A 26,776-nucleotide genomic window follows, 5' to 3' on the forward strand; every position below is an offset into this window, starting at 1 on the left:
TCATCTGGCCCAGCACCAACTTCCCGTGACACATACACACATTCATATTGAGCTTTGACCAGCAGTCTTCAGTTGTACACCACTTGGCAGCTCAGATGGAGTTTGCTGGGGGCTAAGTGCCTTGACTTGTTATTGAAGAGCAATTTTCAGTATTTTCTACGATTGATTGGCCCATAACTCACTCTCTTCCTCAATTTTCAGTCAAGAAACAACATAAAATGGCAGAGCACCACAAATATGTCCATCAGAGTTGTATCCTCAGGCCTGAAAGCAGTTCTTAATAGTCACACTAGATGGCAGTAATGTTCTATTGAAAGTCCAATGTCCACCACTCCCATTCAGACAGAAAGGCACTTATATCTGATGTATGAGATTATGTATGAAATTGCAGCCTTGTGCCTTTTCAGATGTCTTCCATAAAATGAATCTGTTCTGAAGTTATTAAGTTGGAGGGGAATGAATGCTTGTAAACTACAATTTTTAATCTCTTAGTCTTTTTCACAGTTGTTTTAAGGATTTCTGCTCACCAGTGTTAAGATGCTTACCCCGTAAGCGTATTATATGATGGCGTACATATTCATTGTAATATATGCTCTACTTTGAAGCTAATATTGTCTGCCAGGCATTTTTCTTACCTCCTACCAGCTGGCTTTGTTTGTAGATTGGTCAATGCTACTCTATGTCGTACGCAAGACAAAACAATATCTGGCAATTTGCAATACAGCAAACTACACACACAGAGGCACATGGATTTCCTGTCCCTGAGTTGACACCAGCTGATACATTCAGATTAGGCCCTACTGATGGAGCCACAACTGTATCCTGCTTTGATTTATGGCACACTGTAGATGCAGTGTTTGTCAAAGAGATTAACAAGATCTGTGCTGGCGCAGACCTGAATAACAAGAGCGAGACATCTCGGTAAACTAGATAATATACAGCATAGTTTCTCTGGCATGGTATGTGATGTCCTACAATGCAAAAAAAATGGACACACAGATGATATAATGTGTTGCACACACATATTCAATGAATGAAAGAACATGGTAAAAACACAACCAGTGCTGAAATCAACTCTACTGTAGAAAAGTTATACATTTTAGGGTTGTTTGCTTCATAGTGCTACACTGGAAAATTGAGTATCCAACCACACTTGCCCTCTCTCTGACCTTTCACAGCTAGTTCTCATGTCTTGTCAACGCCACCGGGGTGGAAGCACAGCGCCAGATGAAATCCATAAGCCTTTGTAGCCTCTCTCAGTGGCATGCAACGTTCATCTATGAGCTCAAGTCAAAGAATCATTTTAAAATGTTTGTTTTATGGAGGGCAAAGAATTCACATGTAGGGCATCGAAACACGGCATTATCTTAATTAATTGCTTTGCAGGAATATTACACATTACAACAGGCTCATGCTTGGCTTAATAAAATAGACCGACTTATGGTTTCTGCTGATTATAGTTTAACCCTTTGAAACCTAAATTGTCTTCACTTTTCTTGTTCTGTGTTCAGAAACCTTAGCACCAAGTATTTAGACCTATGAAATCTGAGACAACTGGTTTCCATGAAGGTAATGAGCAACTTGGCAAGAACTGTTCTGCAAATTGCAAGCAATTAGAAAATCATTTTTAATGAAGCTAGGGAAAAATGACCGACAGAAGTGACAGGATTATTATTATTATTTTAAGCACTTTTTTTCACGTTATTTCCTTGTTTTGTTTTTGTTGTTTTTTTCGTTAACTTTATTTTTCATTGTTTTTTTCTTCTAATTTTCAGATATTTTTCATGTACTTTCTATAACTGTTTTGCTAATGTTTGGGTCATTTCTCTCGATGTTGCTCATTGCCTTTAACCTATATTTTTGATAGGCGTCAAGCCAATTTGCTCTGGTCTCAAAGGGTTAACTGCCTGTAAAGATTACAATGTTTGAAAGTTGAAACGTGCCCACACAGCGCCTGTCAATTTGCTATTGATGTCTCCAGATAGGTCTTCTGTAAACGCCAAACTGAACTTTAAATCCTCAACTCCAGAGATGTTATTTAATCACAGAGGGTGTTGTAGGCTGCTTTCCACCTGTCAAAGACCTCCTTATGTAACCCCTTTAAAGCTGTAAATAAAGTCAGTGCAGAAAAATATGACTTCACACCGCATTTCTCACATCTTGTATTGCAAGGCTTCAATATGTGACAGCAGTTAGTATCTGCGAACATGAATTTTAAATTGATAATGTATCCATGCCTGATCCTTTTTCCTGTCTATGGTAGTGAGATTACCCAAAAAGACAATTTACTTACAGCACAATATATTTCCTTCCATATGTATTTCTTGTCTCACTGATTTCCATATAAGTCTGCATTCATTTTCAGCCGCTATGATGCACTGTTTTGCTCCTCAGGGTGTTGTGGGTATGCTTGCTTACATCTGTGTGTTTTTTGTCAGTGTGATAACAATTGCAAGCTGTGCACATGACAAAAGTCTTGGCTAGATTAAAGACAATACTGCAGGAGATTTTTCATCTCCAGCAGATGCTACCCATATTGACAGACACAACTCTCTCATGTAAATCACATTAATAAATATCAGTCTAAAAGCCATTCCCTGCGCAGATGACAGAGTTTAATAGGTGGAGTCGCTTCTGTTCGGATTCTAAGAAAAAAACAGTTCCTTTTACTTCAGCATGATTAAATGGACAAACCTGAACTATCAAAAGGGATCTAAAAATGCCAAATGAAAATGTCACTACAGATCTTATGCCTTAAATTAGGGCCTGATGATAAATTCCAATGCTTCAGGATGCTGAAACTATTAATTTTTTTGTCATCTTAGTACATGGTGTTATACTTGAAGAAGTATTTCACTGCTGGAAAGGTGGTCTTTTCATAAAATTGGACTGTCTATGCAGTAAACAGATGTAAATACTTTTGAAATGTGTGCTATATGACCAAAGAAAACAGAGAAAATGGGCTGTGGCATTTGTTTTTGCTCAAGATTTAGAAAACTTACAACTACCAATTTATGTTCCCTTAATCAGGTGACATAATGCAAGCCTATCTGTCTCTCCACAGAAAACAATATGGCAGCTGGCAGGTGACAAACACTCTAGTGTTGCAGCTGAACTGTAAGCAAAGATATGTTTCTGAAAACATTTGAGGCAAGAAAAAGGCAGGCCTCTTGTTTACAACCAAACAGTCCACTACAGTGGTCTGAGGGCAGTTTAGGTGAAAAACAGGCAATATAGTAAAAATAATTTGGTTTATACTTATGGTGGTGGTATCCATATAGGGAAATGTGGAAGTACAGCCCTAGAGCCAGCAAATATCCTTTGGATGACGTGAATCAGCAAATTTGAGAGATTAGCAGAGAGATCTCGGCGCTGGTAAGATGGAGGGCAGTTTACCACAGTTCTTTTAAACATAGTACCCACATTGTTATGATATAAAGCTGGTTGAAAATCGACAAAGTAACCCTCTAACATACAACACAGAGTTGTGAGTCATCTAATGAAGTAAAACTGACCACTTTATTGTGGTTTTGGTCAGGACAGTATAAACCAATAAAAATATATAAGTTTCTTTTCCACCTGAACATTATCTGCTGAGTCTCTTTCACTGTGAGCAAGCCATCCATCCATCCATCCAAATTTATACTGCTTATCTAAGTCAGGGTCATGCTTATGTGAGCTGAGTATCCAAGGTGTGTTTTTTGCCCAAACATCCTCTTCAGGTTCCTCTCCTCATAGTTGGTCATGCTCCACCAGAGCCAGAGCCAGAGCCAAATGTTGGGCTCCATGACAACAGCTAAACAGAAGCTTTAACACACTGAATATCTAATATCCCTAAACACACTCTGTCCAGCTCTGGGCCCCTTGAATTATTCAAGATTGCCCCCACCAAATAGTATTTCCTCCAAAGAGGGGTGACTCTGGCTTCCTACCAAGGTCAACTCCTATTGATGACCCTCTCCATCTTGTCGATTTCTGCTATTTGTCACTCACTCCCGAAAGCATGAGGCCACAGGTGAAGGTCAGAAAGAGTATAGACTAATCAAAGTTGTATATTGTGCCTCCTCAGTGCTCACATTACTAGCTAATACTCCTAAATGGAAGGTAAACTCGAAACCGTCTTACAGTTGTCATAGCAACATGCTCTCTCACCTGGATGGGGCAGGTGACCGTTTTTTTAAGGGTTGAACCACAGACTCAAATTTGAAGGTTATGATCAGCATTTTGATCACTTTCTGCTGCAAAACGTTCAAGTTCATAATAATGTTGATGGCTGACATTAGAAGGATGACATCATCTGCAAAACAGCACCATTATTTTATCACAAACAGAGCATGTGCTGCTGCTGTGCATTGATTCCCCAAACTTGTCAAAACCTGTCTTTGAATATTACAAACAGGAAAGGGGACAGTGCGTAACTGTTGGAGATCTCAGCACGCCATACTCTGGCAGCACCTCAGGGAACATGGTCATTAGCCTGTTCAAATCCTCCAAACAGATGCAGACAGGATTTGCATATTCTCATAAGCCCACCGATTATCTTCATGAGGCTAAAAAGTGTGTCCATTTTCCATAAGTGAGGCAGAAATGTGAGGTTTCGGCTTTTTCTTTTGGCATTGGCCTTCTGTGGATAAGCCGGCAGTGTAGGATCCTTATAAACTACTCAGGTGACAGCAGCTAGCACAAAGACAATTTCAAACATACGAACAATTAGCAATGTCTCTTCTAATATGCTGCAGTCCAAGCAACTGTGCACTGCCTGATGCCTCGCCCGAGTGCTTACAGATAAAACAAATCGTGACTGCTTATTTATTTGCTTGTCTGTTTGTTTTGTTTCTCTGCTGTATTCCAGCTCTGTGTGGAAGTGGTTGGTGTTAGCTGCATGAAAATGACTTTGGGCGGCAATTTATGTCCAGTAGCTCAGTGAGCCAATTCCATCCAGATACTTCCAACAACAAAATCAGTTGTGGAATGGATGATACTGACATTGTTTACATGTCATCTTATAGATGTCCTGGTAAACACCATGTATCCTCCAGCCATTAGGCTAAACAATAATGTCAAAGCTTAATTTCCTTGATAAACTATTATCTTGTGATGCATTTTAAAATATAAGAAAGAAAACATAACAGAGTTCTTTTATATATTGAAAAAACAAATGTGTACATAGCAAGCAGTATGACAACTGTTACATTCAGACTCTCTGTTCCTCCCGTCAGCCACATTTCATTTCAAAACCCTTGTTGCTATTATCTATCTATCCACCAGATGCCCTCAGACTTCTCCACCTGCAGTCACCTGACTCTGCTTTCAGCCACTCCCTGCTGCCCTGGGGCATGTTCAATCTGAAGACAGTCTGCTACACTTTCTGAATCGAAGGACATGTTTCCTTGAAATAATGTGCAACAGGCTTTGAGGTATGTTTTCTCTGATTTGGTGGGAGTGTAAGAAGTGATACCCAGCAGTGGCATATATATAAAGCATATTCTAGTCGCTCTTTGCTGATTGTATTAAAATGAAGTGAAATGAACCCTGCTGTATTAAAGGGCAGTGCGCTTGCATAACACAACAGGGTGTTCAAACACCACTGTTTCTGTTTAACATCTTGCAAAGAACATTTCTTACCAAGTTGCTTATTGCCTTTTTTTCCAATGTTTTTGAAAGAAATCACACCAATTTGCTCAAAGTTCAAAGGTTTAAATACTTGTGAAATGTGTCTGACAGCAGCACAAGAGAGTGATGTAGCTCAAGGTTTCAAAGGGTTAAATGGCACCGTTAGCTGAAGCTGTTTTGTATTCAAGAATTTCCTTTTATGCCAGAGCATATCCAAACATGAATGTAGCTCATATAGTATAAACAATTCACTATGCAGCTTTTTTTTGTAGTTATAGATGTCATATAAGAAGACATAGTGGGGCCATGGGCTTGGAGTAACGTTAAATAAACATTTTATGACATTTTATTGGTGCTGAACATATCCCTACTATAACCTCTTTCCCACCATTACCATCACCTGGGGCACGTTCAGTCTCAAAATGGTGTGCACTGCTTTTCTATGGTTTCTGGATTGAATGACATGTTTCTTTGAAATGGTGTGCAATGGGCTTTGAGATACATTTTCTCTCATTTGGTGGGTGTATCTGAGATGATAACCAATCAGCAGCAACGTGTACGTAAATAAATGTTCACAGATCCTTATTTATTGCACTTTTTTATTTACATGTCACACTTGTTTTGGCAGTATAAACCTATGTTTCTCTTTTGAATTCAGTTAAACAGAATTTACATTTTTTTTTAGATTTCACACTTGTTCAGGTAATATGAATGTATGTTTCTCTTTGAATTCAGTTCAATTTGAATTGAATTAAACACCACCATATTGAAAGGGAGTGTGCTCGCGTAACACAACATGGTGTTCAACCACCATCATTTCTGTTTGAAGAAACATTTTACTACATTCTGTTGGTGCTGAACGCAGCCCTGCTGTAGCCCCTTTCCAAACATTCCCATCACCTCACTTAACTGCACCGGCTCAGCTGTTTCCACTTCCCCTTATTAGTCCTGCAGCGGTGCTTTCCAGTCTTTGGAACCTGAATGCAAAAATCCTGTGTGCCTGTAAGTTTGTGTCCTTGTCAGTAAATCCCTGAAATGCTTCTTTCTGGATAATTGTCTACATTTGTGTCCTGTCCCTTGTTGCCTCACACTTACCTGCCTGCCAGATAACTATCTAAATCATGATAAGTTGTAAAATGTATAGGTAATTCATATTGTATTCATCCTCAGCACCATTGTTTTAAATATTCTGAGCAACAAAAAGAGCACTTATGAGTGACAACAGCAAACTAAATTAGCAGTGACACATACTCAACAACCTCTGTCACTTACCTTGCAGCCATTATCAGTTTTTAGTCTGAAATGCATGCCATCTTTGGTTGTTGTGTCCAATACCCTAGAGCAGGCTTTAGGTAGTGACTGACCTGAGAAACAAGATTGTTGCGTAACACCTTTGCTGAAGTCTGGATATGTAATTTAATGCAGCCAAGTCTGCCGCTGCACACGGCATCATAACACCTCATTTTGTGAATTTTGCTTGTCTTCATGTAAAGTGGGAACGTGAGTAAAATTCTCACCTCAAAATAGATGTTACGTTGTGAAAATTATCAAAAATGTCTGCCATCAAGGCCCACAGAGCTATTTAGTCATGTTTTTTTCTGCAATTATCTCTTTATTGAATGTCTTGGCTTATGACTCATAACATCATGCAAAAGAAATTTTCCTCCCTAGCTACTGTCAGATGCAAATGTTCAAGGATGTTGGGATGGAAGTGTGCTGTGAAGCCTCTCTCTCTCTTTGTATCACACAGAGGGCAGGATTTGATCTAAAGATATAAATGATGTGCCTATCATCTGAAGGAGAGGAAGTTGTATTATACCACCTGCACATCCCATGAGAAGCATAATAATCTTTAAAAGCAGAGAAAATCCCATTACCTGTCACAGATTTCTTCCCTCATAATTGCTGGAGCCTCCCCTTCGGGAGGGATAGGGGGTGAAGGACACCAGACATGCTGATATCAGACTATCTTCAGGAAAATCTAGGGGACATCTATTTTCATCTTGTCATTTCCAAAGCAAGGCTTGGCCTTTCTCAACCCCTGAAAAATAGTTTTGATATAAAACATTACTGCAATGACACCACTGCACATCATTTGATGCTAAAGACGTGCAAACCTTTAGGCTGTGTGCTACCAACTACCACATTTGTTTGCAGGTGTAAACTAGTCTCTTAAATATTGGTTTTCTATTACCTGTCTTTTGTTTTGAAATGAGTATTGGCCAGTTACTGCAATATATCATCAGTGTGTTAAAATATCAATAATAACAACAAATTTAGTCTCCTGAACCAAGGAGGTTATGTATACAGTTTTGCTTATTTGTCCCTGTGTTATTTAGTGGGATATCTCAACAACTTGTTGAAATTTGGTAGGTAGAAAATTAGGCAATAGACCAAGAATATTTTATGCAGATACATCTATTTTTAAAATGATTTCTTAAAAATGTAAAACAATGTTTTGACTTGGTTAAACACATAAAATGTTGACAATGATGTTGTAAAATTTAAATGTAATTTTTAAGATGGAAATAGTCCGATTAAAGGTAAGAAATATTAGCCTAATATAGGAATTTGACATTTATCTTCTATTCATCCATTCATTGATCCATCCATCCATTTTTTCTTGTCCCAGTCCAGGTCATGCTGGGAATGGGCTCTGTGAAGTAAACTTCTTCCATTGGACATTCCAGTTTCAGGTAAGCTATGGTTCCTCCTTATTATAATTGCCCAAAGTATTCTAGGTATGACCAAAGATATTTGTGGTAACACAGGGATTCCTCAAGAAACCACCTTATCAAATGCCTGAACCATCTCAATTAGCTCAATGTTAAAGAGCAAGCTATTTCCCAGCCCTTTCTCTATCCAATTCAATTTTTTTTTTGTCCTGGAGGGCAATTTGTGTTGCAGCACGGATAAAAAATAATGGAAAAACACAAAAGCACAAACAATATGATGCAGAAACATACAACCATAGACCTTAGTCTGTACGCAGGGTGACTTGGACCATTGCATATTCAGGCTCCACCGGAGCAGATTAATTAGTCTCCATTATAACTCCATTGGGCCTGGAATAATTAAGTAAGCATTAAATATGACGTCTCCTAATAACAACAATTGCAAATGTAGTATACATCCCCATCACCAGGTTTGTGACAGTTGCAATAATGCAGTATCAGCACCAGCACCATGAAGGCCGAGGCTGCAATATAACACACACAAGTACAATATGTACTGTTACTGTCAGACTATCACATCATCATCATCAGTAATACAATAATAATAGGATAATCTAAGAGTCTAGACATCCAAGATGCATTTTGGCTATGTTTATCTACAATCTTATGCTTTCGGTCACCTATGAATGAGCTGCCAAGTCCACAAACATCCCAGTCACCAGAAGAAAATGTTGGCATTGTTCTTTTCTGCAAATGAGCATATTACATTTGCACATTTCATATGTGTCATACCAATGTTTCTAAAGTGAAATATTATAAAAGCTTACAATGATGGTGTGTCTTCTAAACAGGATGACTGCCAAGCTGCTGACCACTGTTCAAAAATAACAAATAATTAAACTGGTGATTTAGTCATTGCTGTTTTCCAGTGGCCTTTTAGGTACCAAATGTAGGTGTTTCATAGTGACCCATAAGTGGGGATATTGGCATGAAAAGTGATTGATTTTTACTAAAATATTGCTGTATTTCCCGCTTGGATAGTGGCACAAAAAGTGTTTTTTTTTTTTTTAAATTACACATTGCTGCTTTCAAGGGGAATCGCCACCAAAGCCAGATATTTTAAGCCAAAACATGAACTTTTTGCAACCATAAACAATGTCTTTGCGTCTAAACCTAAGTACACTTAATGTTGTTGAAATGTTAAGTTTCAGCATCTTAGTGAATTTAATGTAGTCATGGTTTACAGAAACATACAATGCCAACACTTTTTTCTTGAGAATAAGATGCCATAAACCACTGGCCTGGCTAACTCGTAAGCCCAACTACAGCTACTGTATTTAGCACTGGCCTACATCTCATCATCACATTTACAATACATTAAGGAACTTCCATAGGAGCAAACCCCACACATATAGAATATTCCACCACACTAAACCAAAGAAAGTTAAGTCAAAACATTGCTTCAACTCCCCTTTAGAGAAACACAAACCCTGTGTCTCTGTGAGCTGATCAACATCAGAGACTTAATGTCGTACTTTCTGTCACCAAAGATCACAAGGTCCGGAAAGTTGTTTGTTCTGCTCCCTGAGTTCTGTTTGTTCAGCTTTTCATCTCAGTTAGCCCAATTACAGAGTATTGGAATACCTGGGGTCTTGTCCACTAAATGGCTTTGGGGTTTTCTTTCTTGCCCTGACGAGACATTAATCAAGATCTGGTTGCAATTCAGCAGACATAAAAGAAATAGTTAGCCTGTGAAAACAGTGTATTCATCTGCAAGTTATGTAAGAATCCTAAGCCACAAATACTTGCGGACATTATATAATAAGTCTGTTCACAGAAATACAAATGTATGTAATGTATAATGTATGTATGTAATGTATGTACAAACGCTAAATATGCTGTAGCGTATATCATTTTTGAGCATTGTTGGCTTCTTTCATGCAACAATGCTGTCTCTCTTTGGGGTTTTAGGGGTTTTTTGTCCTCTGCTAGGGCACATTTCTGTTGTTTTTCTGGCTTTCATCCCTTAATCCTCTTGCCTGTTTAGATGATTTGACTAATGTCCAAGAGATTCTTCTGTCCAGGTGTATGCTTGGATGAGACTGCTTTGTTTGTTTGCCTTGTTATTTCTTCTGCATGGTGGTGCAGGTTGAGCGGAGCGATTCTGTGAATGATGGCATGCCCCCATTTTTAATGAACTGTTTATCTTCTGTCTGGTTGCTGGCAACGTTTGATGTTTGCTCATGGAAAGACAGAGAGAGAGAGAGAGAGAGAGAGAGAGAGAGAGAGAACCCCTACTTGTGACATTTTGTTTTGTTTCATTTGAAATGTACAGATTTCTATTCACATTTGAAAAAGCAATAAAAGATAAAAGGAGGAATAATCTCAAATAATTTATAGGATACTGACTATCGAAGACATCAGCTCTGAGGGTATCGAGCTGTGTTTTAGTTTCTTTTGTGATCTCGACTGCAAGTTAGGTCATCTGTCATTGTGATACTTTTGCAGTTCCTTGAGGATAAGATAATAATATAATATAAAGTTGACCGATCTCTGAGGAGGAATTGGGTCATTGCAGCAGCAAAAATATTTTGCGATCTAAGATTTGAGAGGCTTTATTGTCATTGCATGTTAGACATAATACAATTTGGTTTGGCAGCAATCCATTCCACTAAGCAGCATATATAAATATATTTTAAAAATAAATAAATATATTAAAACATTAATAGTCATAGTTATATACACATGTTGCATAAAATCATGGTGCATGTAATTGTTTTGGAGGTCGTTATAGGTTCAGCAACCTGTACACAGCTCGGGGTGAAAGCTGTTTCTAAGCCTGTTATTCCGTATGCCTGTATTGTTGTGAGGCTGTCTGAGGGGAGGATGGTAAACAGGGGATGTCTTGAATGTGAAGGGTCTCTTATGATGTTAGAAGCCTCGAAATCGAGCCATAGCATATTTAACAGTGATGAGCATAATTTGTACTGTTAAATACCTTCAAGAAATTCAGGCAGTTTAGTCCCAGAAACAAACTTAATAGACTCTGCCTTGAATAATGAGTTCTACTGCTCCTGTGAAGTCTGCATTTCTAATGCCTGCAGAAAAGACTCCACTCTCTTGACCTTTTTGAGTAAATATTTCACTCCAACTTCAGCTACATGATAAGGGAAGATTGTGGAGTTTCACAATAATCATTGATGATATTCAGACGAGGAGACATCTTGGTGTTTAGGTTAACACTGGGTTAAAATTTGTTTAAAAGTCCTTAAATAAGTCAACGTGTAATAATTTCAACAGCATTTCAGTGGCTTTAATTCAGCATCTAGAACCTGCTTTGAAATTAAACAGTTATTTATGGTATTCCTTATTTGCTTTGGCTCATATTTTGAAACAGTATTCTCAAAACTGTAAGTGCATTTGTCACAACTATTTCATGGGACATCACACTCCTATTGCATGTCTACAAAATATAGTAACTCACCCAAAACATTTTATTCATTCTTCAAAATTGTCTGTAAATTGGCCAGTGCCACGGAAATGACAAGTTGTTTTGTGACCGTGTGAGCTGTACTGGTCAAAATGTTTAGATGTTTTTTCATCATGGCAGTCAACCCTGGAAATGTTTCTGTTTTGTTCTACTTGTATTGCTGACACTGACTGCTGACTGTAGTATACAAGGCATACTGGGAAAATACAATACTGTAGAACACATTAAAGGGATATGCACACCTGTATGTATACAGGATGTTTATTTGTGTAAATAACCTTTGCTCTTTTATGTGTTGATCTTACATGTAAAGTCATACACAGTGAACAGCCCTGTCAAAAACAAAAAAGATGGTTGATTGTGATGTATAGTTTCACAAACGCTTTATGTCATAGATATTTATGATAAATATAGATGTGTGTCTACAAGTTTCGGTAACTGAAAGCGTCACTTTGCATGTGATTGCTCAATTGATAGAGAAGTTGTGAAGAGTGATAATTTGGCTGAGAATCAACTCATAACTGTTGATCTGCAAGCATTTGCAAGTGGTTATTGTGCAATTTGTAGACAATAGTGGGCCTGCTTACTCTTTAGCACATATGTGCAATTTGCTTGAATCAAAGAGAAATTCAAATATGATGTAAACAACAATCTAATGGGTCAGATATTTGAACTTGTCATTTGAAAAAAATAAGTATCTCATTTAAGAATTGCGCCAAATATGAGAAACTGTTAATACTGTTGACCTAAATCTGATGAATTTGACTTTTTACCAAATTTAGACCAATGTTCACTTGCAAGGTTTTGGTTCTCATGTTATATTCAGTTTAACCAAAGAATAACTACTTCTTAATAAACAAGTTGTTCAATCACATTTACTCATTCAATATTTTTAACTAGAGCAATGAAGTTATAAAGACACAGTGCCTCTTAATGTCCTTGTTCGTTTTTGTTATATGCTAATGTATGCAGATTAAGGGTCCATTAGCATCTTTGTCCCAGGAGATGTGTGCATGTGCTGATTGTATTTTTGGGGCCAAAAAAATCATATAGACCAGCCAAGTTTTTTTCCTTGTCTGGTAAAATGTTCCATTAGCCTCCCTCCAAAAAATAATTCTAGGCTTTTCAAATAACCAGACAGCTTAATTCTCCAGTTACATCAATAATTATTACTAGTTTCCGACAACACAATTACATGTTGGAAAGATATGCTTCATAAGCGCTCAGTGTTGTGGAATATGGTTCGCAAAAGAATCTATTTCTTCTAAGAGGTTACGCAAGAAAAAAAAAAGGAGGACATCAACTTTTTTCTCTGTCCAACAGCCATTGAACAAGTATAATTTCCTCAAGCAGAATTCTCATCCTCTCAAAAGTTTGCAAATATCTCAAACTCTTCACCAGAAACTCTGGCTTACAAAGTGCAAGACCTACTCCCCAACAGATGTGTGTAATAGGTGAAAATGTCTTGAGCAGCTGCATTCAATATTGGTTGATTGACCATACAAAGACAAATGACTAACAGCTGTGTTACTAGCAGCAGTCACATCCTCAGTAGGTGCATCATTTTACTGTAGTGCATACTGTATGTGGCAAGGCGAGCGGAATCAAAAGGTTGCTGACAACGCCACCTGGGGGCTTTCACCCCAGGATATAACAGGACTTCATAAGTTACCAGTTTTCGATTTGCAACAAGGCACGCAGGTCAAAATAACTCCACAGGACGAGAGCGTGATTTCCAATTATAAAAATATATTTTATTAAACAATTATTTTTAACCGAGTAACAGACTAAATAAATCAACATAAAAGATGGTAATAATGGTGAGAAATGATGTGAGGAGCCACTTAAAGGAAATAAGGGACAGGGCTGGGGCTTACCACGACAGCGGTAACAAAAAAAGGAGGGATCCAAAACTACACTTCACCCGTGACACTGCAAACCAAAACGTGAAAAAGGAACCACCACCAGGGGAACCGCTGCCGCTCTGGGCCTCAGCACCTGTCAACAGGAAGAAAACAATATTAAAACCATAAAATCAAGGCAGTCCTCACACACAACATAATCAAAAATAACACCCCAAAGCCAAAAGAAACTATACTAAATCGCAAATTATCAAAATCAAGAAAAGAAATATTTCTAAACAATTAATCCGATATAACAGAAACTCAAGCAATAATAATTCAATGAAAAGAAATAACAAATAAATTCAAACAATAAATCCAATATAACACTAAGACGCAATAATAATCCAATAATAATCAATAAATGTCTGCCACTCTAATTTAAAACAGTCTTGGCGGGTGTGGCTCTGTGGCAATAAAAGTTAGGACGCCTCTCTGGGCGCACGCCGGCAACTTTTGGCTAGGCTGTGTTGCCACAGCCTTTGACTGCAGTCAACAGGGCCGGATCGGAGAGTCAAATGCAGGCCGACCCGGAGCGCCGAGTCAAAGCGGCTGGAGTCCCACGAAGAGCCACACGGAGGACAGTTACCCCCGCAGAATGGACGAGAGGGGGTCAGCCATGAGCCAAAACGACGCCGAAGCCAAGATGAAACTAAAAAAAGAAAAAAACCCAGGCCAAAAGGAAGAGCCCGGACACAGAAATAGCCCGGACACAGAAAGAGCCAGGACACATAAAGAGCCAGGACAGCAGCAAGGCTCACAGCGGCGCGTGACGGCCGCGTACGGAGAGCAGGATCAGAGATGTCACCGAGGCAGGAGGAGGAAGCGCACACCCCAGACTCTAGCAGCGACAGCCGGGAGAAAACAAATCAGTACACCTCACCCGACCATCGACAGCATAATATATAAAAAAACAGAGAACTGAGCATCTTACCCGCAGAGAGTGCACCACACACACACTGCCCCGAGGGAGACAGCTCGGCTCCAGGTAACACCGCGCTGCCGGACGGAGCGAAACTGAGGTAAGCGCCAGGCCCACAACACAGAATAACTTGAGCAGATCGAGGAGACACAGAGCAGGCATACCTTTGTTTGGAGATTTAACCTGCAAACCAGCGAGACGCCACCACACACGCTGTCGGCTCCGTGAAGGAGGAAGAGGAAGCGGAAAGAACGAGACGGGTCCGACCTGGTCCATTTATAGGCGATGCGCAATTGTCTGCCACACTGCCCCTCACGGCAGGGAGCGCAGCGCTATCCTGCCACATGTAGAATACCAAAGATGGATTCTTTGGTATTCTACAGTATGCACTCTTCTATCCAGCTCACAAATCAACACATTGCATTGTATGTCGTACCCTACAACACAGAAAATTACCTTGCATAATAATTTACTTCTATTTCTTAAATGTCTGAAAGTGGCATAAGGAAGTTATGATGGGCCGTTTTGTGAAAATATGAACTTGTCACATTATCAATAGATCCTTGACACTGAACAACATTAACCTAGCCTGTTAAGGCCACCCTGATGATGTGAACATTATTTTTTGCTCTGCATATCATTCTGGACTTGCAGCCACTCCAAACACTTTCCAGATATCAAAATCCAGTTGAGGCCATTATGGGCCAATCAGAGATTGCACTGTAGATGACAACATCAGCAACCAATCAGGGACTGCCTTGTATTTGATGACATAAATGCAGGCTTGTAGAACAAGGCTAATGGCTGCTCTTGAAGAAACAAGCACTAACCCTAACATTAGTAGACACAATAAGATAAGTTATTGTCCAGACTAATACAGAGAGAGAAACAGAAAATTGAGCTCACATCTTACCAGGATAAAATCAACCCACATATAACCTAGAAATCATGATGATATGACAAAAATACCTAAGTAAGTATTCATTTGTGTTAATATTTTTTATTGTTTATTTATAGCTCTTTAAGTTTATGTAGAATACGCATATAATTTTGTTTAAGATTGCTACTGACTAGTTTACAAAGAAAAAGAAATATGATTGAGGTTGGTTTCTCTTTTAGAGGGCATGTGACACTATTTCTAAAATGATGTAATGTCTTCTTTAAAAATATATTTCCGAGGTGGCAATCTGAATTACCCACAAGTGCCCATTCTCTTAACCTCAGTGTGCCCCTGATGTCTTATATACTAATATTAAATGAAACAAACTCAAGAATAGTGCTTTCATTGTGACGAGACTATTGAGCTTCACAAAATGCAAATACTTTCGTAAGATTCAAAATTATGAACAGATTTTTCAGCGGTCTGAAGTAGTAACAAGCCGTATAAAAATGTTGTCTATCTATCAGACAGTTCCCTGATGTAGGGCAGCACCTCACACAATTTTATGTCCCCCTCTGTCTCTGTTATTGATAAGGCTGCTTTGTGCTGACTCATCATGGCTATAGACTTCAGTCAGAACTGGTGTTGGAAATTAAGTTGGAAAAGACAAGTAGGCAGGTGTTTCTGTCAGATGTCAGTTTAAAAAAAATGCCACAGGAAAAGAGTTGAAAAGCAAAATGCTGTTTTATGAAATGACAAAATCAAAAGAATAAAATTATACACTCACCAAGGGGACATAACTTGGCTTTTTCAATCAAACACTTTTTCTTCCATTCGGTGTTTGTTTATTTATTTATTTACTTTACATTTACAGCTATGCCAACAGGGCCTACAACAGCTACAAGTTCTTTCATGAACACTAAATTTGTCAAAGGTGTAATATCTACACATACAAATATATGATATAGAGTCATATGAAATAGATTGTCACCTGTATGCAAAGTCACTCTCAGTTTGGAAATGTGTCTCATCCTCATAGCAACGAGACACTGGGTGTTCACTTTACGGGATGGAAAAAAATCTGATTTCATTTGATTTTTGTAAAACAGTTGCCAGTTGTAGCATGTTTCTAGGCTCTATTTTAACATAGTAAATCTAACAGATGTTGTCGTTAACTAAAAATAAAACTAGTGTCTCATTTTGATGCCCATATTTTTACCTATTCCTTAAATGCCCTCACTGTTCTGAAATAAACATGACTAACAAAGCCTGTGGATGAAGGCTTCGGTCACATAAAGAGATTCACAGCTTTGCAGCCCATCCAAAGGGGTTCAAGGTGTGATAAATAAAGAAAAAAATGGCAGAGGAGTAAGATAAGGCATTTATTTACATGCACAGCAACAACATTATTAACTCATCAATGAACTGTCATCCCAAACCAGTAAATCTGTCAAAGGCTTATTCAAATAAAATGTTAAACGAACAGCATCTGATCCTCAACATGAGGGCGCATTAATGTGTTCTATTGACATTAACACAGAGATGCAAATCTGCATACAAATGATGCCAAATTAAAGATGGTTCACTGAATGCCCACCTGCAGGATTCAGGTGAAACATTCACATGCAAAGCCTTACATTTCAAAAGCAATTACATAAAGTAATTACTGCCATAAAAGTTGACCTCATGATGGCTAATGGTTAAAGTGACAGCCTTTCTAAGATTTGTATGTACATAATAGTAGCACTTTTTGGGAAAAAGGTGATCTTTTCTTATTAAATATTAAATGGATAGCATTTCTCTTCATGTGTCACCACAGCTCCAATCCTGTCTATCAGGACAAATATCATTAGTATGAGTGCAGTCCTCTGTGACCTTTTCAGATCACATTATTGTAGTGAACACTGCAAGAAGGTCAACGAGTGTCCTCTCTGTAGCAAGGAGGGGGACGGCACAATGTGAGCAGCTCTGATTTAGATATTACAGGAAGGGCTGAGAAACATGTTGATGAGGGAAAGGCCCATAAACAAAGACCATGCAGCTTTGTTATCTAAGACTGCATTTTAAACCCAAAATCGCTCCCAACTTGTCAGATACCAGTGTTTGATCAGTAGCCCTCTGTGTCAGATAAACATACAGTGGTACCTTTTAGCAGCAGTATGAGACTCACCAGAATTCAGCTTTTTTTAATGGTCTGGGCAAAAACCCTTGTGTAAAAAGCAAAAAAGTATACACACAGTGGGCTGGAGGGTGTCCAATAAAGTAGTCACATGTTACCCTAATTATTTTAAGTCAGTAATTTTTTTTTTCTAAACTAACCATGTACTTTTGTTGCCTAAACCTAAGAAAGTAAACTTTAAATCACACTTTTTTAACCTCTGAATGCAGAAACTGTACATTCCCTGTAAAAACATATGTTTACAATGTCTCACAATGCCAGCACCTTCTCACTCCCAAACTGTCACATCTACATATGACGTGCTATGTATCTTGGGTGCATATGTTGTTGACATCCTGGGATGCAGTCTCAATTTATGCCTGTTAAATGCATTGTGTCTTTTCAAAATATATGCCAGTTTTCACAGGAAATGTACAAGATGTTAACAGCAGTTTTTTTGTTGTTTTTTTTAAATCAACATACAGCATTGGTAAAATATGTTGTATTTACCTAAATTTAAGAAAAGCATGTGGTCAGGTAGGTGTAGGGTTAGGGGTTAGGCAGCATATCACACCACTATGAAAAGATTTCTTTTTTCATTGGTGTCCGACCACAAATGACCAACTAAGTGGTGGTATTCAAGAAATTGACATAGCAGCCTGGGTGACCAAAAGTAGGTAGGTAGTGCGTCATAGTTTGATATGTATTGCCACTGACCAAGTGTAATTATTTATTTATTCAGTGAGTTCAGAATTACAGGGCATGGATTATAAAAAGAAAGGCAGACTTTGCCTTGTTCTGTTTGATCTCTTGATAGACTTAATTGCACAGTCAACTTTTTAAGTCCTTAGTCTGCCCTCATGACTTATTTATTTTATGGCTACAATGATGACTTATAAAACTGAGGTAAAAATACGAGCATCTTGTGTCAAGACTGCATGTGAAATAATTTCACTGACAGTTTGTCTTTTCTTTTTTTTTTTAAAGATAAATTTTAATGACCCACTTATATGCTAAAAACTTACTTAACACCAGACTGTCAGTTCCTCCTGCCCTACAAAGCCTTGATGTTTGCCTGCAGTACCTCCAGCTGCAGAGCAAACTGAGAGCTCTGACTCACCTTAGCCACTTAATTCTGGTCAGGTAAGACTGAACTCACAACAACCCCAGCTTTGACCTTATTAATTAATTTCCATGGGACTTTCTATTGATTGCAAAAGTCATGGCTGAATAGGCTGCTGCTGTATTTTTTGGGCAAATATAATACAAATATGGAAAGAAGAGCCTTGGGCAGGTGAAATGAATTTCAATTTGCCTGTCTGTCAGTGAGAAAGAAACAAATTGGTATAACAGCTTGTGTATATGAGTTTGATGTTAAAATGTCACACAGAGGTAAAAAACTATGTGATGAGGAATGGTGTATAACCATTAATCCATTAGCTATACAAGGTCATTCTATGATATTTAATAGGGAGGCCAGAGTATCTCAATACACTGACAGTTACCTTTTGAAGATTATTTTCTTTGGCATTTTTGCCTTTATTAGACAGGACAGAAGAATGCCAGTGTGAAAGGGGGAGAGAGAGGGGGTGACATGCAGCAAAGGGCCAGGACCTGGAATAGAACCCACGACCGCTGCAGCAAGGACATCGCCTTTTATTATGGGGTGCCTGCTTTATCCACTGAGCCATCTGATGCCCCAACAGTTACCTTTTGAATTAGACAGTGATCGATATGTCTTTGGACAGTGATAAGAAATTCAGTCAGACGTTTGAGCAACATCCAAAATTCTAAACCAGTTGGCTCAAACGAAAGATTTTCTTGTCACATAATTGTTGCACATTATTTTTATCCAAAATGTCTCTATACTGAAATTCCAACCTTCCAAAGAAAAATGTGTCTCTGGGTAAGTGAAAAGGACTGATGGTGAAGACAGTTTGATTTTCTGTCTTTGTTTTCAGTTTGAGATAAATGTCAGAAAGTTGGAAATGGTTCTGTTAATGGAACTTCTAACTTTGTAGACCAGCAGCTCTAAAGCTTGCTCAGTCAGTTGGTCGGTCAGTTGCTTGGTTGTTCCACAAAAACTGTCCCTTTGCCTCTTTTGGTACTTTTGGAGGCAACAGTTTTTTTTACTAAAGAAGCCTGAAATGTGGCACAGAGGTCAAGTGTGTGTTTGAAGGATTAGTTGAAAGATGAGTCATGGACCAAAGGATAGCTGATTAACTATTCATGCCAACTGGTAAACAAGGCAAAACATGGATGCATTTGTGTATGTGGTCTATTGTGCAGCTATTGTGACTTCCTCCTTTTTCTAGTATGTGGTAATCACTGCTCCTGGACATGAATTGTCAGTGCTGTGGACTGTTACATGTTTCTTTTACTATGCCTGCACCCATTGCCCCTCACCGATAAATAATGTTGTTTGCTTGTTTTTTTTTAATTAATTAAAATAACAAAATCCTTGTGTTCGATAGGGAAAGAACCAAAGAGTATTAGTTACATAGTTCCTCAACTATTGCTGAGGTTTTTAGATTCTGTGGCTGGTTGCACAAAACTTAAGTTTTCTCCTTAAGTATGTCACCTAAGGTCAATTTCTACTTGGCTGAGGTACTTACTTAAGGGTGGTGCACAGAATCTCAAAGCTTTCCTTACTTAAGGACAAATGCTAAGACATTTACTGCATTGAAAGAGGTTTTTTTGCACTATCATCTCACAAAGTTGGCCTATAGATAATTTTTTAAAAAGGCAGAAAAAAACAGAAGACGAGAAAACTGAATTGGTCAGAGAAAGAAAAGACTATACATCTGGAGGAAAACAACACATATTAGAACACATTAAAAGGTTAATATGATCTGCAAATATGAGCCAATCATACTTTTGTGCAACGGTTTAACTCACATTAAGGGATTCCTTACGTATAAGACCTTTATAAGTGAAAATACAAAAAAACCTTAGTGAACATTCTAAGGAAATCTGAAGGAGAAGACCTAAGGTTGTTTTTTTTTGGAACCAATTGAATCTAAGGAAATCTCACATTGTATTTTAAGGGAAATCTTATCTGAATTGTTTTTTGTGCAACTAGCTGTTGATGTTTTGCGGAATGTAGTACTCAATTTTTTGCTCAGTATTTGCATCAGTGATCTAAAAATTTTATTTTACAGTCAGATATGATATAACTATTTGAGGATCTTCTCTAAGGCTATTCTTACTCAGCCAATAAAAGCAATTACAGAGCTAACATTACTGTAAAATTCAATCATACATTACCATGATTATTATACCATCTGCAGGGGGTTCACTTTCCAGTGGCGATATGTAGTTGCACTTGCCTTTGATATCAGCATGAGTCACTGTGTGTCACCAGTCCCTGGGTATGCATATGTTATTTGTAAATGTTCACACTTAGATGCAAATGTTACATTTAGCAGCAGTGATCAGTGAACTTGCAAGAAAATGCACTAAGTAGCTAACTTTCAGGAAGAAAAGGATTAACTCTACTGTGGTGACTGCATCCTGGCTGACACAGTCAAAGGTGTTATGGGAGACATATTCCTCTGCTGTTCATTTTATTTTGAGCAGTTTTGCCTGAGTCTGAGATTGCTTTTTAAACTAAACTGAGGATTGTCATTCTACCAGTGTATAGAATAATTGGGAGATAAATTTTAATTATATTGGTAAAATGTCAACCTCATAAAAAGATTTTTTCCCCCTAATGATAACACTAGGGAGTCATTTGTTGTGGTTTGTGCTATGCTTGAAAATGTGATAATGTGATATTTGCACATTGACTGTTCTCGTATTGTGTAGGTGTTATCATGACATTTAGTGTCTCCGGTAACAATCGAAGTACAGGCAATGATAACAGAAGAGCACTTCAGGCTTTTGCTTTTTTCGGCACACAATGCTTACCTACCGTTTAATTTTGTAATTAACATACATGAATCTTAAGCTCATCATAATTGAATTGCGTTGATTTTAATTAAGGGCTATTTTAAAACTGTAATGGGACACGTCGCTATCACTCTTTGTCTGATAAATGCAGGGGGGCAGGGCAAATGAACACACTCACCTTTAATGAAATCAAGAAATTGTGCATTAATAATCTCTGAAGTGCAGACACTAAAAACAACCTCATTCAACACTACATTTCTGTAATGTATTTCACTACAGCTGATGTTTGACATGAAATGAGTTAAAGAAAAAAGATAAAAACCACCAATAAACATGACTTTGTCCTCCCAGGATTTTGTCTGATCCTCCTCTCATGTCCTTGTGCCTCACTTGACACTCCCTCTATCATGATTGATAGAAATTACACAGTGATACTGTAGCAGGCAGAGGACAATTCCACTGCATATTTCTAGAAAATGTAATAACAGGAAAGGTGCTTTTGTCACAGATTTAAATCAAAGTAACGGACTATTAGTGTTCTCCCCCGAACCTTTGCTCCAGGAGGTGAAGACAGTATCAACGGTGGACACTTTCGCTTTAAAGAATTGTACAAATACATATGACATTACAGTTTAATGAGCCACATGTCACTGAATGTAATCCCTCAGTGGTACCCATGCTGTGCAGGCTATATTATAATGTCATAGAGGCTTAGGCAATGTGTGAGCATGGAACACACTGTGTAATATCATCTGAATGTCATCCTAGAGATTATCGTGAAATAGCTTTGGAGTTACTGATGAAACTGAAAGCGTGAACTAATAATAGCATGAACAAATAATGCTTCATCAACTCTGCAGATGAAAATGAATGATCAAGGGAGAAGGCTGTGAGTGCTGGTTTAAATAGGAAAGAAAGATATCCACCCTCAGATATTCTTACTTATATTGTTAGATATCATCAGTTTGTGTAGTTCAGTGTCATATTGAAGTGTTGGAGTTTACTATTTTTAGGAAACCTATTTTCCCTCAACATTCTTCATCAACTCCTACTTCAGCTGGTAATTGTATATGGTTCTTGTGGAGCTTCAAACATCCTCTGGAGTCAACATGTTACATTCAATCAAAGGTGTCTGCTTGGGCTTGGAATATACCTTACAGCCAAACCCCCACACAATATACAAGGCCCTGTGGCTGAATTGCCCTCCAGTCTGTCAGTGGCAAAATTGGTATTTCTGCCTCATTTGTGATGAATTTCTTCTTGCTTGTCTGTTGAAAACCAGAGACAAGCCCATGGTCCTTGATTCTGTTGCAGTTGCATCTAAACCTGGTCTTTGTATGTTTTAATAAATGTAACTGTTTTTATTGTGTAAATCATAGCCAAACTACAAATATCTCAATATAATTTAGCATCCCAACATATTTTCAGCACCACCAAAAAGAAGTGAAGGTCAATAGGTGTGTTTCAATATTGTTAAAGTGTGTTCTGTCTGTTTGTCTTTTTTTTTTTCCATTTTTGCAGGCTGGCCATCCTCTGTTCAGAGGTGCCCTTGTATTCTACACAGTAGAGAGACAGTGGGAGGACTCGTGGTCTGCTGGTCTTCCCATGCCCTGCTGCTTCCTGCTGCTGCAGGGAATGAGAGATGCTTTGGCATGAGGGTGATAATGTCTGTTTCGCCATGGTTACTGACTGTTTGGAAAACAAATCTGTTTATTTCCAAGAACAACACTAAGCCGTCACTACTTGCTGAAGAAAAAAGGTTTGTTTCTGTAGCCATTAGGATATTAGCCTTTAGGCAAAAACTCTGCAATTGTGTTCTTCAGAAGGTTGGGATGCCTGATGTGAAACATATCTTTGTATCAAATGTTATTGCAGTGGACTGACCCAGTGGTATAAAAATATTTTTTGATGTGTTCATATAGGCTGTAGAATAGCAGTCAGATATTGCACATTGAGCAGATACTGGTGTAGTTGCTCTGGCTTCAACACCTGGAGGAGCTTAAAGTGTGAGTAATTATGAGAGCATACTAGATTTACACTCTGTACATAACCTAACAAAGCAGACATGAAAAGAGCTTCCCAAAAGAGAAAGTAAACTGGAAACATGAGACCCAGAGAACTTGAAAAAAGCGACCAATCACATGATTGATTACTTGTAGATCACGGTGTATTGCATTGCATTACATCAGCTCAGTCGCCAGAATAAAATGCTGGCATTGCATGTTTCTGCAATCCATGTTACATTTCTGTGTTTCATACCTATATCATACTTCAGACTACAAATACAAGAGATGACTTTCTCATCAGCAGGAGGACAGAACGGGGGATGGTGTGACACCAAGTGAGACAGCTGCCAGGCAGCAGACAGCATCAGACCACTGTTCAAGTCCAATAAAAACAGGTATTTTTAATGAGAGTTTGGAGCATGTCCAGCTGTTTTTTAGCAACACAAGTGGGTTAATTTTTGACAAGAGATGGGACATTTCCAGTCATGTTTGTAGCAACCAAACAGGGATTTTAAACCAAAACACAGTATTTTCCTAACTCAATCCAAATGTTTTTCCTTTTTTTTTTGCCCTAAACCAAACCACACATTAACCTCAGTGTTGTCACACAAACCAATCACCAGAGAAAATGTTTGCACTATATATGCCTGCAAAACACAGATATGTCAAATTTGTACAGTAATTTGTTGCTCATGCGTTATAATTTTGTGTTTCCCACTGCTGTGGTGAAGGTGTGTTTAGGAAAAAAATCACTCGGTTATGGTTAAGAAAAGCTCTTATGTTTTTTTTTTTCCAGTGGCACAAAAGCCCCTGGAAAAAAAAACAGAAACAGGCCGGTTAAAAACATCCAGGTTTGGTGGCTGAAAATGCTGCTGGGAAACATCACAATATGCTGCAAAAAACACACAGGCTCTGTGTCACAAACATCAGTGGAAATGCTGCAAAGGGTTGCCAAAAAAAATCATTGTTGTTGAGTGTTGCTCTTGAACAGTGGTCTGTAGTGGTCTTGCATAGGTGTCACACTACCAACCATGCCCTTCACCTTCTGATGATAAATTAAGCTCAATTACCACATAATTTTAAAAATGTTGATATGCTACGTATGAAATGTACAAATGTCATGTATCCATGGTTTGCACAAATGTGCAATGCCAACTTGAACTCTGGCAATTATGTTGACTACATAATTTAGGTGTGTTTCCATTTCTGGTGTCTTACCAATTGGCTGGTCTAGCACATTAAATTTTTTATAAAAGGTTTTTTATGTTGTAAGATGCATTATTTTCCAGTGAAAGCAAAAGACTGAATAACATATTACTAAATAATATTTCCTGCTGCAAACTAAACTATAGAGTATGATAATGTTCACTTCTCCTAGTTGTAAAAAGATTACACAAAGCTCACATATTACATGTATTTTACTTGAGCAAACTACCCCTAACTGTAAATTAGTCCGTCTTGTATTATAATCCCAAACAAGTCATGTTCATGCTGTGAGTCCCAATTTGCAAAATTGTAGGGAGCTGCCTGGTGAATTGCCACCAAGCTTTATTAAGGGCTAAAATATTTAAGTTTGTATTTTTCTAATGATTTAGCTCTTCGAAGAGAGAATCTATTTCTCCTTCCAAAACATTCTAAAAACAAATCTTGTATTTGAACCAACATATTGTACTCATATGGCTGTGATTTCCAAAAGGATAACAGCAAACAAAACTTGGCTCAACAACACAACAGTGAGAAGGATGTTTGCACAGTCTGGGTGAGAGAGTGTGTGTCCATCTGCCATAACTTCATAGCAGTTCTTTTGCTTATTGATTTTCTCAATATATCTCTTCAGTTTCATGTTCTGTCTTTTTTCTGCTCCCTTGCCACTGATCGAACCAATATCCTTTCTGACTTCTCGTCGGCTGCTCTTTTTAGACCCTCCCAGGCAGCCGGCCCTCTGTTTGTTTTGTGTTTGTAGTGGCATAATGATCTGTGATTTGTAGCATTAGAAAATGCAGCTTGTCCATATGCCAGTGTTTACTGTAACTCAGCTGCATTTTACAATAAAGCAGATTACATCCTGCAATTTATAAACCCACACTGTGCTGCAATAAATAATAGTGCATTTTCAAATGCATATACTATAGGTCTCATAGTAAAGGTTCAGTGAATAGGATTTAGGGGGATGTATGTGCAGATATGGAATATAATGTAATAAGTATGTTTTCTTTAATGTATTATCACCTGAAAATAAGAATCCTTGTGTTTTTGTTAGAATGAGCTAATAATATCTACACAGGGAGCAAGTCCTTGTCTACAGAGTCTGCTATTTTGCATTGCCATGTTCCTCATGTAGCCCAGAACAGACCAACGAAACAGTAGTTCTTGATTTGGCCATTTAATTTTTGCATTGGCCACCATAGTTGGCAACCAAACTGTGATTACAGCTTCAGAAAAACACACACACATATATATATTTTTTGTTTAGCACGAAACTGCTTTATTCAGTAATTTTTCTGGTTTAAATCACCTTGTCCATTTGTTTTGGAGAAGAGGAGACCTCTGCAAATAATATGGCTGCCGGTAAAAACCTCTTGAACGTCTGGACCTTAAATGATCAGAGAACAAAGTTTTGCACACAGTAGCAGGTGCTGGACTAGCGGCCCATCTGTGACAAGCAGAACAGCACTGATTTGTAATGTGAAACTGCTCTATTCAGTGTTTTTACCACCCTGGGCCAGACTCATAGTTGATTTGTGTGCTTTTTCCAACACATAAACTGGTATTTATAAAGGAAGAATGTGCAATGAGAATGTGGGCATCCTCACACTTTTTTCAGACCAGGCATACGCGATGATAGCTGCAGATGATTTGATAATCAGGATAGTAAATATACGTTGAGAGGGTAACATTGTTTTTAGGCTGTTTGCCAATTTCATTTATTGTCTAATAAATTTTTTTCAAGCAACACGGTGCTCTGTAAAATTTCAATTACAGGTGCATTTATACAGTTAATTTTAAATTTTTCATGAGTGGGTGATTAATTTTTTAATTTTTATTTAAATTCATCTCCCTGTTAGTGATCATTTAATGTTTTTGTTGTGAAGCACATCCAACATTGACACTTTTTGAATGAAACATAGATCATCCTTCTTATGTATAATAAAACGATGATTGAGAGTTTACAACAATGATGGTTTGCTAAAGTGTGATAAATTAGTAGTATTGATGCTACAAATCACCACAGCTGTGCGT

General features: G+C 38.1%; 2 long non-coding RNA genes across 3 annotated transcripts; one reads left to right on the plus strand and one right to left on the minus strand.

The window, feature by feature from the left end:
• Positions 1–5,281: 5,281 nt before the first annotated feature.
• Positions 5,282–26,476, plus strand: LOC148189427 (uncharacterized). Of its 2 annotated transcripts, none has more exons than XR_015776730.1 (3): positions 5,282–5,417; positions 8,246–8,309; positions 23,052–26,476. It is a non-coding gene; the product is annotated as an uncharacterized LOC148189427 (long non-coding RNA). The 2 variants fall into 2 exon arrangements; XR_015776729.1 differs by lacking the exon at positions 5,282–5,417 and adding an exon at positions 6,480–6,615 and having other exon boundaries at positions 23,052–26,459.
• On the minus strand, positions 13,511–14,941 carry LOC148189428 (uncharacterized). The gene is made up of 2 exons (XR_015776728.1): positions 14,766–14,941; positions 13,511–14,678 (listed from the first exon to the last, which is right to left on the minus strand). It is a non-coding gene; the product is annotated as an uncharacterized LOC148189428 (long non-coding RNA).
• Positions 26,477–26,776: the final 300 nt, after the last annotated feature.

Source organism: Plectropomus leopardus, chromosome 6, assembly GCF_026936395.1.
Source record: "Plectropomus leopardus strain MGB_pleo_1.0 chromosome 6, ASM2693639v1, whole genome shotgun sequence".
NCBI classification, from domain to species: domain Eukaryota; kingdom Metazoa; phylum Chordata; class Actinopteri; order Perciformes; family Serranidae; genus Plectropomus; species Plectropomus leopardus.